The 12,567-nt window shown below is 36.1% G+C and overlaps 1 pseudogene; it reads left to right on the top strand.

Moving 5' to 3' along the window:
• Positions 1–1,503: 1,503 nt before the first annotated feature.
• LOC118614601 lies at positions 1,504–1,623 on the top strand (annotated as a pseudogene).
• The last annotated feature ends 10,944 nt before the right edge of the window (positions 1,624–12,567 follow it).

Genomic DNA, 12,567 nt, shown 5'->3' with positions numbered 1-12,567 from the left:
TGCAGCCCGCGGGGAGCCTGGGGGCGGGCGGGCGCTCAGGAAGCGCGGCTCGGACGGGCACTAGGAGCCCGGCGGCGCTTAGAGGGCGTTTAAGGGGAGGACCCGGAGTGCGCGTCCCCGGCTGGCGAGCGCGCTCCCGACGATTAGAACTTGTCGCGCGGTCAGGAAAAGGTGGCGGGAGTGAGGGGCGGGGGACTCACGCCTCCGCGCGCCCCTCCCTCCCTTCCTTCTCCGAGCTCCTTGCTCGCCGCTGCCTCCGCCCCTCCAGCTAGCTCCTCTGCCTACGATTGGCTGAGAGGCTCTGACGTCCGTGTTTCCATGACGTATCAGGGAGGGTGGGGTGCGGGGGAGGAGGGGGTGGCTCGGGAGCGCGGGGCGGTGACTCCGTCAGTCACAGCTGCTGTTTCGGCGCGGGGCCTGGACGCTCCTGCGACTGTGGAGGCCGGAGCGGGCTGACTGCCGCAGGCGGACGCGGGCGCCCTCCACCTGGGGCCCCGCCCGAGCCACCCCCCAGCCTGCGCTCCTCCAGAGCCTGGGAGCTGGGCTGGCGGGCGTGGAAAATCGAGCGCTCTTGGCTGCCACAGGTTAAAGCTGACCACTCGTCGGCGGACATTTGAGCGGCTTCTCGCCGCTTTTGTGCTCCACTCCCTACGGATTCGATGCCCGTCCTGGCTCATGACGCACGCGCTGGACAACAAAAGTGCCTCCCCAGCTCGCTCCCTCCTTGGGGAGAAGAGCCAACCCCCTCTCTACGGGCGCGGTGCACCCTCTCTCTGTTCTTTAGGGTCGGGCCCGCAGATATCCGGGATCCCGCTGCAGCCCTCAAAGGGTTAACTCTGACGTTCCGCGGGTGCAAACAGGCCCCTTAGGACCTGTGCTTAAAATCCCCGTGCTTTCGTTTTGGATTTGCTTTTTCTACCTATCCCAAGCTTTTGGCTCTTTTAGTTAACTTGCAACGTCTCTACTCATCACTCTTCTTTCGTGTGGGGAAAAGACAAACGTGGGGTTACATACAGAGTTTAGATGATAAAAGGTAGCGTGCCCCAGTCTTCAAGAGATTTTGCAAATTAATAAAAAAAGAAAGTACCCGTCGCGACATCTACTTCAAAAATAAGACAGTTTTTCCTTCACACACACACACACGTAAAGATTAGTGTCTTACCAAAGACACCATGCTCCATCTTCGTTTAATCGCCTCTATTTTAACTAAGCATCACGCTCATTTAGAGACCTTGTCAGTGTTCTTTTCCATACCACTTAATCAGAACAAAAAGATAAGTTCTATATTCCACTCAACCAGAACAAAAAGATAAGTTCTGTATTCTCCTTTCTCTTAACTCCAGGACTGGAAAAATTATTATTTATAATGTTTTCTTAAAAGCGTACGAATGATGCAAAGGACTTTATTATGTATGTTCATTCTGGTAGCATTTATTTTTAAATCTTTTTAAAGACTTAGAAACAAAATATATAGAGGAAGTTTAGAAAGCAAAATCTCCAAGTTACTATAGCCATGCCACCCTGAATGCACCTGACCTAGTCTGATCTCAGAAGCTAAGCAGGGTAGGGCCTGGTTAGTACTTGGATGGGAGACCACCTAAGAAGACCAGGCCCCTGTAGGTGTTGATTAAAACAAACAAACAAATCAATTCTGTTGAAAAAAATTTCTTATGAATTAACATATCTTACCAGGACACACATTTACCAAAGTTTTGAGCTGTGCCCTTGACATGCAAAGTTAGCACTGCTCAGAATTGACAATTTTTCCTCTCGTTAATCACTGTTAAGGAATTGGTTGGTGTGGTACAATAGCCCTTCCTGACACTATTTCGAAATTTAACAGAAGAACAGATTAACTTTTCAAGATGGCTTAGAGACATTTAAGAATCACTGGCTTCTGTCCAACTTTTCCTCTGAGGAAGTCATAATAAAAAATTGAATTATGTATTCTACTTTAATGAAGAATTTGACATTAAAGTAATTTTTTAAATATATGAATCATTGCTATAGTATACTAGCAAAATGGATAACAGATTAAACTAGAATCTGTTCACTTTGTGAGTTTGTTGCAGCTCCAAATAGTAAAATAAATGCTTTTAAAGTGTAGTCATGAAAAATTACTCAGCATCTTCATTTCAGAACATGATTTCAGTAGAGTTTTCATTTACAGAGATTATATACATATATATCCCGGAACATATTTATATGCATTTTAATGAAACATGAGTCACATACAGTGATATGCTTTCATTGTCTTAGTCAAGGTAATTGTACTGTGTAGTTTGGTTTTTACATTTTCTTTCCTTTAATAGCAAATAAAGGCTGAAAGCAATATAGAAATAATTGTGCAGATAACAGGAAATTCACTTTTTCCCCAAAGGTTTAGTACTGAAACCTCCTAATGGAATACTTCTCAATGTAAAAGTCGAGAAAATATTTGATTGCTTAATTAGCATTTCCTAAAAAAAAAAATAGAACTACTTGAATTTAAAGATGCTACTGGATATGATATAATCATACCCTCTTAGTCTTAGACCTCACTTAGCCCATAAATTTAATTGCTCCAAAGATATAGCAGTACATAATAACAGTATAATAATGCAATTTATTGTCAAAAGACAATCTTAAGTTCTTTTAACACTGAATATCTTTTTAGTTACAATGCAAAATTTGTAGAAGTATATAATCCTATGGCAAGTTACTATTTAGGATGTAAACATTGTTTGAAGATAGGCTGTGTATTCAAAATAATATATTTCACAAATTTTTAAAGTATATTCCATTTAATGGAGTAATTCTAAACTATAGACATCTCGTGATAAGTTGATAAACGTGAATTAATCATGTATAACTCAGAGACGATTTTCTAAAATCTTCGATGTAATTAAATGTAAAAGGAGACATTGGGATCTTTATTCCTTCAAGAATCTGTCACATATATATCTAGCAATAGGAAAAAATAGACATGCCAACCGCAGCATATTTTTAAAGCCATATCAATGCTCCAAATACACACATATTTTATACAAGTGAGTGTATCAGTTTGGATCATCGCAGAATGCTAAAGAGAACTGACAGGTGTAGCAAGGCAGGAGAGAAGGAATATTCAGTAATTCATAAAGTAGTTGTATGTGTCCTCAAATTTCCATTAGCCGGATCACCAGAGACAGATGTCAAGAGAAATATTACTTAGCTTGAAACCGCAGAGAACTGTTATCTATTAGTAATTAATTAATTACATTTGCTGAATTAAATGAAGTATGATTACAAATGAGCCTAAAATAAGAATTTTCAAGTCACATACTGGGAAATTTTATAGGTGAAAAATGCGAAATAGTTAGATATCGTCGTTTGACAGGAATTATTTAAAATCCTGTACTCTTCTAGATAGAAGGTATTTTTTTCTACCCCAAATGTATAACCTAGGTCATAGATTATGATCCTAAATATAAGCTCCAAAGAATCAAAAAAAAAAAAAAAAGGAAAGATTATATTGAAATGTTATTGAGGGAAAAAGAGAATTTGACTTGATTTGTGCCATGGAAGATATATAGGATTTAAATTAATACAAAAGATGATAGGCAATAGAAATGTCAGGAAAAATCCCTGGGAATTAACAAGTTTACCACATCCATTTTCCTATCCTTTCATTATTCATGAAATGTATATTTACTGCCTTTGATATCCTTCACCTGCATAAGTGGAACTCATTTACTTTCCCACTAATAACAATGAGTTATGGTGTATCATAGGGTTACTGTGAGGTTTTGATAAGATTAGTATAAAGCTCTAACAGAGTGCTTGATGTGTATGTAGTAAGTGCTCATAAATGTTGTCATCATTACTCACATGCATTCATTCTTTATCCCTTATTACCAAATAAATGTACTGGAAACGAGAATGTACATATTTATTTTAATGACTAGAGAATTATTAGTCTCACATTAGAAGTTCAGAGGTAGGTGATGGCATGATTGATTTAGATGTTAAACACAGCCACCAAGGATGTAGACTCATGGCTTTCTGCTTCATCATCCTTGGTGTATCCTTGGTGTATTGATATCTTTTTATGTGCACAATAGGACAATCAGTAGGATTTTTTTACATTTGGGGCAACTCTTACATTTGCAGACATTTTCGTTTTTCTTTTTCTTTTTTAGTTTTTTTATTGCTGTTTTTACTGTTTTCTTTGAAACAACTCCTTTGTTTTTCATGACATTAGAATGTGCAGAAGAATCAACTCTGTGAACTGAGCAGTGCAGATTCCTGGGGCCACACTCTCAGAGCTTCTAATTGAGTCTGTTTCGAGTGGAGCCAGCAGATACACATTTTTGACAATCCTTTTAGGTGATTTCGAAGCACCTCACTATCTCTGCTTCCTTCTTTTGTCATAAAATTCTTTTGTTGTGTTCTCTATTCGTTTTCTCTTTCTCTTGCAATTTCCAACACTAAGTTTTTATACTTGAGCACTTCTCTCTATCCTAAGTTCTATAATGTTTGCCCATTTTCATGATTGCAGCCTCTCAAAGACAAGGATAATGTTATTCGTTTATTCAATAATGATCTGGTGATACTGACAGATGTCTTTTCAGCTTACTAAGGTAAGAAAACAAAGTTGTCTGTTTAGGAGGCCTTAGCGTCAAAGTGATAGTTTATCTATCGATTTGTACAAAGAAACTTTTATTAAGCACTTATTTCATGCCAGGCCTAATAGGACCTGGCATATAATAGGTGCTTAAAATAAAAATAGGTTGAAATGAATGAACAAATGAACTATCTCCTCTCAGATGATGAATTCAAAATTTACATCCACTGCTTTGCTTTTTTATCCTGGTGACTCAAGGGAACTTCTTGCAGGGTCTATTTTTTCCCCTTCCAGATAGAAATATTGGAAAGAAGCCAATTCATCAAAAGCCAAGTCACCGAAAGCCAATTTTTTGACATGTATTTTTGATGGCAAAGAAGAAGGAGGTCAAGAGAAGCATGCTAAAAATGGCAGGGAATGGGGTACAAAGCTCCGAAGAAGGCAAGATCTAAAACAGATGGGGGGGGGGGTTACCTTGAAAAGGAAAAGGAACATCTTTTTCTCTGAAAAAGGGAAAGAAATAAAATGAGCGTGAAGGAAGAGTAAAAATTTAAGTTTAGAGGAAGGAATACATAGGCCCATAAATGAAATTTTAGTATTCCTTATATAATACATACTTGTCATCAGCCAGAATTAAGGAAGACCAAGGACTAAAATGGACAGATTAAAGAAACTGAAGGATGAGCAAAAAATAAGAAAATGTTATCCAAGGCTTAAGGAAATTTAGAGTATGATTTTATGGCAATACAGGTTTAAACGATATTCTCTGGTAACTCAGAGTGGGGGTTTCCCATTGCCGTTACAGTTGTTAAAGAGTTCAAAAGAATCTGGTAGAGAACATCTGAGTAGGGATAAACATGGGCACTGATAACCAGACTGCATTAATCTACCAGTGATACCATAAAATACCATAGACTGGTTGGTTAGAAGTCCAAGATCAAAGTTCCTTAAGGTTTTGTTTCTGGCGAGGCCTCTCTTCCTGCCTTGTACATGGCCACCTTCTCATCATGCTCTTACATAGGGTCATTCTCTTCTTATAAATCCCATGGGATTAGTGTCCTACCCTTATTATCTCATTAATTACTCCCTAAATGCCCCGTCTTCAAATACAGTCAATTTGAGGGGTAGGGCTTCAATATATGTATTTGGGTTAGAGTGGTGACACAATTCAGTTTATAACACAAATTTGTCTGGTGAGTATTTTTCAGAATTCATATATCAGGGTCCTTCGTCAGATCTACTGGATAAGATTTCCTGTATTATGCAACCCCACTCCCCAAATGTGTGTGTGCGCGCGCGCGTGTGTGTGTGTGTGTATAATGTATAAATGCTGGGGGAAATATAGGTAACAATGTTATTATACAGTTAAGTACAAAAAAAAATAGAAAATTTGTAGTGCTGGAAAAAGAGAACTCAAAGATAGAACAGTGTGTACACATACCAGCCCAGGGGAGTACTGAACCTAGAAATGAGTCATAAATACATAAGCATGGAGTTTTAATGATAGGAGATGTGGCTAGACCTGAGCGAGGCAGGGAGCTGAATTGAACCCCCTGTAAAGTGAAAATCCTGCCTTCTTGCCAGTGACATGCTGGTACCAGTTCCTACCAAATGGCCTTGCTCAGCTCTTCCAAAAACTCCCACATGTACCTACAAAAGAATTGGTATTTGAATGCCTACCATGCCAAAGGCATCAACTGCCAAAGGGGCTTGTAGTGGAAGAGAGCCAAGAAAAGAGATTTTTGCCCTTGTCTCCTTCTCCACTGCCGCCCCGCCCCCCTCTCCCCCCCTGCCACCACACTGGCTTCAACACTAAAAGAGGCATAACTTTGGGAAGAGTGGGAGGACGGCAGTAAAAGTGCACAGAGACGGTGAGAGGGAGGGAAAACCTCAGATGGAAATTCAAGTTTGTAATGGTAGTGAAATAATTTTCAGACTTTAAAGGTCCCAGAAAGTTAAAGAATCTGCTTCAGATATTATTAAAGACCAGGTATGGGAGAATCATTGGATTATAGTTGAAATTACTTGTTTAAGAAAAATATTGAGTTGAATTGCAGCAAATGTCAGAATAAGAATGCATTTGTGAGTGAATCTGAAGAGAGAAAGCAATCTCAAATCATAGTTACATGTAGCTTAGGCAAGTCTCTAAGGATAGGACTGAGGTGACACTTAAGGGGCTACTTTGTGATAGAGACAAAGAGGGTGCACCAACTTTGAAATGTAGATAAAACTGCCAAATTATTATCAACATGAAAACCTGGCAATAAGCTGTGTGTGGTGAGATGTATCTTCCTATTTCTGCTCTCAATACCTAGGAAACTTGATTTTTTGAATAAAATTTCTTTATAGTAACGATGGGGAAACTTCTGAAAACAGTTTGTCACAGAATTAAATTGTCCTTACACCTCTACTCATGTGGCTATTGTGAGTTTTTTGGTTCTAGACATCCAGCCAAGTTTAGACTATTCGCTTTGCCTTTCTCTCTTGGAACTCATGGTCATCCTGGTTCTCATTCTTTGCTCTGAACTCTGGTAGCTGTATTTTCTTAATCTTCTGCTTGCCTACTCAATTTCTGACCCAATGATTAGACTTACTTCTCACATCTATTTACACTTCTGCTTGCTTTTTTCTTAGTTTCTATCCTCACTGGCTCATCTTGAACTTTAATTATGCCTATATCTTAAAAAATGTCCTGGTGGCTGATTCTTATGCCTTATCAAGATTCTCAACTACTCTGCATTTCTGGATTTCCCAGTTCCAAATTCTAGTCCCCCTTTAATGCTCTGCTACCATCACACACCAATTCCAGCATTTAGAGTTATACATATATGGCCATTATCATTTCATTTCTTACTTTATTTACCTAATTGTTTTTACATTTATCGAATGCCTTGCTTCAGTGGAAACTATATAAAGTCACTCTTCTCTAAGAAAGAATTTATCACAGCAAAATTGTCTTTCCAAATAATAGTGGCTGCTTATAGGACTACAAGAACACTTCTACACTGAATAATCTGCCAAAATGTATGAAAATATAATCATTTTGATTTAGTCACATTAAATTCTCTTTGAACTATCATTAGTCTGCTGATATAACATATATGATCTATATTTGTGGTAATATTTGGGGGGTAGTTTTATTCTAACTAAAGATTGTGATGTTTTCACTTCTCCCATTTTCTTAAATATGGTGTCTTTCCTATCATCATGTTAATGGTTGTCTTCCATACTTTTTGCCATCCCTTTCTGTAGTATACTATTCTTTATAATTCCTCTTTGTGTCTTTAAAAATAAAGTGCTAGTTATTTAATAGCCTCATATTCTTCCTATTTCTGTGCCTTAGTCATCTTTTCTAAGATTTTTGAAACTTTATCCATTATTATTATAAACAAAAATAATTAAGCTGCCTCCCTCATTTAACTCTTTTTTATTTACAAGAATTCAAATGGTAAAACCAGGTATAGTATAATATAAATGTGAATATATTCTTTATAATTTTCCTTAATATCTTCCACATTTTAGACATTTATCATTTGATTTTTCTAATACTAGATTTTTCTAATATTACTATTTCTAATAATAGTAGAAAATTGTCTACATGTATGTATTTATATATTTTTCTAATTTGAACAATATAGTATAAAAAGTGAAAGATCTCTGCAATAATATCCCATCATAAATAGTATAAGAAGTTATATAATTTGTCCAGAGTAGTTCTTGCTGTGGGGGAATAAAAAGGCAGGACGTAGTGTCCAGACTTGGAAACTGTACACATCTAGTAGCCTTAACAATCATGAAATAGCAAAAGTAAAGATAAATGGATAATTCCAAAGAAATACATAAATATATGACAGTAGAGTACATATTGTATAAATTCATGCCGAGAAAATTAAAATTCATTGGAAAGATTATTATGGGAACGATGAATCTTATACTTGACTTTGCAAAGGAGGCAACTAACATTTAGAAACAGGGTGAGCTTTGATATAAGTCAGGCCTGAATTCAAATCCCAGTTCTGAATTTTACATCTTGTGTGATCTTGAGCAAATTTCTTACCTGCTTAGATTCTTTAAACTCTGCACCCCCAACTTCCCCCTCTATCCACCCTTGTAAAATGGGAACAACCTTCTGGTGTTCCTATGAAGATGAAATTAGATAATGTAATTTTCATAGTATTCACTTAATAACTAGGTGTTTACATTTTTTGATTCCCCACATAATCTGCCATCCCTTATTTAGAAACTATAGTTAAAATTTATACAACTTTGAAAGGAATTTTTAACTTTCATAATCCATTTTCATCATTAAAAAGATTTTATAAGTTTAAAGAATTTTGAAATGGTAAAGCAGTTGAGATTTAGGTTCTATCTGTATTTATATACTACTTAAACTAATAACTCAGATTAGTTTTTGATAATGTGGGATCCTTAAGATTGCCTCCATTTGTTATGTTAAGGCCAAATCAATGGTCGCACGGTAATATTAAGAACACTAATGTTTTGGAGTAACAATTAAGCAAGAAAGCAAATGGTACTTCTGTGAAAACAAAGACAAGCAATTCTTTAAGAAAGCGTAAAATGAACACTGAACTCTGAACCAGAGCCCAAATAATGAACACTAAGCTACCTCCTCAATAAGAAATGTTATCCCAACAGTGCAGCTGCGAGCTAATTAAACTCCCCAGATCGCTGTGCTGAACTTTAGTACTGCATTTACAGAATTAACTTGGAGGACATGTTATTAAAGTCTGGGGTTTATCAGAAGAAGGCAGCCTCTTTTATAAGCAGCATTAAAAAAAATTAACATACTGGATAAGCTGCTTATTATAGATGGAGCCTATGTGATCTTTCATGTAAATGCAAAAACTAAGCAACGTTTTTCAAAGCAAAATAATGAAGCTATTACACTGTGACACTAAAATCCAAAAATATTGCTTTAGATACCCTGAAATCATTTCAAAAGTAAATATATAGTCGATATAATTATTTCTAAGATTCTAAAAGACATATCGATGACCACTAATACACTAGAACCTATTAGCTAGATATGTATCTGAAATATGCAGCAATTCTGTACTTAATTAGCTTAGAGATTAATCAATAATAATGGGATGTTTAAAGTAAGATTTTTAAATTATTGTGATGTATCATATTTCTCCTCTTAATCATAATAGCTGGTCTTTAAAATTTATATCTAGAAATCTAAATAATAAACAAAAATTTAACTTTATAAGTAATTCTAAAAACTGTCATTAAAGTTTTTATACATGGGCAGTAAGGGTAGAAGTAAGGTAAGGAGACATTTAATGATTAGAAACTTTTTGGAGGCCATAAAATATGTTCCATCATTTCAGGCACCTCCTTGTAGTGATTTAAACGATACAAGACATGGAGCAAGTAAATGAATTCTTTACAACCCTATCCACTCATTTCTAAAATGGAGAGAGCGGCATTTCTATTCCTTTCAATGCTGTAACAAAATAAGGTAACAGCTTTTGGATAGTTGAATATTTTTGGTATTTATGATGTAACAGGTAAAAATTCATTCTGAAAAAAACTAATAGCCTAGGTAAATACTTCATATTAACAAAGAAACAAACCTCACATAAAATATATACTCTTATTTATACATTTAACATATACATAAAGAATTAAGTAAAGCAGTGGGGCTATATGAGGGAAATTTTCTACATACCTTTTAAAAGTTATTTTATTTTGACTTATGAAAATTTTAAACACATGGACAAGTATAGAGAATAATATCACAGATACCTATGTACCATATCTACTTTTAAACTGGAGAGGCAAAGAAGATCTATGGTAATCTCGTTAACAGGATTGACAGCTGACATTTTTAAAAAGCAGATACACAGATCTGCTCTTATCATTTCATACAGGTCTCACCAGACGATGGAAGAACAAGTCTTTCTCTAATAAAAAAGTGCCGTACTTTGATCAAGTAGTTCTTTTTCTCTCTAGATCCTCCAAACACCTTCCTAAATAATTCTAAGTAGGAGTAAAGACTTGCACAAGGGTTGGTCTTTCAAAGCTAACTGAAAACAAAAAGTTCATTAGCTTAGTAGATTTTCTAGCTGTCTTAACTTCTAGAGCTAAGCCACAGAATCTTAGCCAAACACTTCTTTGATAAGATACCATGGTTATGCTCTCGCCCTTATCCCCCAATCATTGCTGGAGCTGGCTATCCTAATTGCCTTGCCATGTGTATGATGCAGCTTGGAAAAAGGCTCTGAGGCAAAGATTAGGTGACTTGATAAAACAAGATATCAGCAATTTTTCTTGGAGGGGATAGCTTTAGGAGTAAGAGTTGACAAAGGAAGTAGATTATTCAGTAGATGGCTAGCTTTACTCTTAGGAGATGAATTTGATACATTTTAGATGGTATGTTAAGAATTTTTGGAAGTGGAAGGTAAGAAAGCAAGATGGGATTAGAGAGAAAATCTGTCCAAAATGAGTTCGTATTACTAGAAAGTTAAAAACTTTCCGAGAATCATCTTAAATGAACAATTTCTCTAGAGATAAAATTTATAGGTTTTCCCATATTTCTTCAGTAACTTACACAAGCCCACGGGAATTTTCCAATAATAATGTAGATATAATTCCTCACTTAGACAAAAGTAACCATCTAGACAGATTAAGTGTTTTAAGAGGTTAAATTAAAGTTTAAAACGTGCACATATAAGTCTTTGTCTCCCCTTCTCTCTCTCTCGTTCTCTCTCTCTCACTCTCTCCCCCCATATATATTATAATATACATAATATATAGCATATATTACAAAGTTCTATATATACAAAAGTTTCTATAGTATATGCATACGGTTCCTATAATCACTATCTGAACCAAATGTCAAAAATTTAGGTAAAAATTTAGCTTGGATTCGATATAAATCTCTCTATATTAAGGCTCTTATTATAATTGTTCCATCTGAGAATTGTCATAATCAATAGCTGTTAATGGTGATTAGAAAGAAATTGATCTGAAAGGAGCCAAATGACAAAATTACTTTTTAAAAAGAAACAAAAGCTTTATAATATATTCATAAAACACAACTCAGTAAGCAGTAAAAATAATTGAGGCCAAATGGTCAGTTCAATGAGTAAGACGAAAGGATAGAAAATATCAAACTCTTATTCCCTTTGGACCAAATTCTTAAGATAATATTGGGAAAAGATATTTTGGGTGCCTTTCCATTACCCACCCCACTGGCCCCCTTTCTGTGTCATTTTCTGAATACAAAGAGAGTATTTTCATGCTGCTCAGGCTCCTTCTTCCTGGTGCTCCACCCTGGCTTCATTTCGCAACAGACCTGGGGGTTTCCTTTCCATCTGTAAACTTAAAAGTGGTAAGTGATGGAGTGAATTTTAGACATCTCAATAAGTAAAAGACATATTTTTGGTTAGAGAACAGGTACTCTTTTGAGTGGGTCTCAAATCATTAAAACACATAAGGAGCTGCCTACATTTATATGTATAACACTTTCTTTCCCAAACTATCATATTACACCTGAGTCACCATTCATTAATTTTCATACAAAAATATACCTCTCCTTGCCCCTTTAAAAAAAAAAAAGAAGAAAACAAAACCAGGGTGTGTAGTAATTGGCTAGTTCACATTCTTTCCACAATGATGACTCAGGGCACTGATACACGTGTGACTTTCAGACTTTCCTCTGTCACTTTTCCACTGTATCTTATTTAGTGGGTGTGCTCATCATAACAAATCAATCTTAAGTGCAATAATTTGTAAAATTTTCCATGACTGTAAAGAAGCATAATATTTTTATGGAGTTCAAATACCATTAATGATAAAAAAAAAAGTCCATTTTTTAATATTTTTATTTTCTGTTTAGTTGCCAAACTTGGTGATAGTAACTTAATAGGCAAAGAGTAAATCTTTATCTCTTTAATTGGTCTCCACAGAAGGCTTGTAGATATGCACTCATTACATAATTAATGGAGATTTGT

This window comes from Rousettus aegyptiacus, unplaced genomic scaffold, assembly GCF_014176215.1.
Source record: "Rousettus aegyptiacus isolate mRouAeg1 unplaced genomic scaffold, mRouAeg1.p scaffold_m13_p_2, whole genome shotgun sequence".
NCBI lineage: Eukaryota > Metazoa > Chordata > Mammalia > Chiroptera > Pteropodidae > Rousettus > Rousettus aegyptiacus.
The sequence above is the reverse complement of the archived record's forward strand: the minus strand, read 5'-3'. Positions and strand labels throughout refer to the sequence as shown.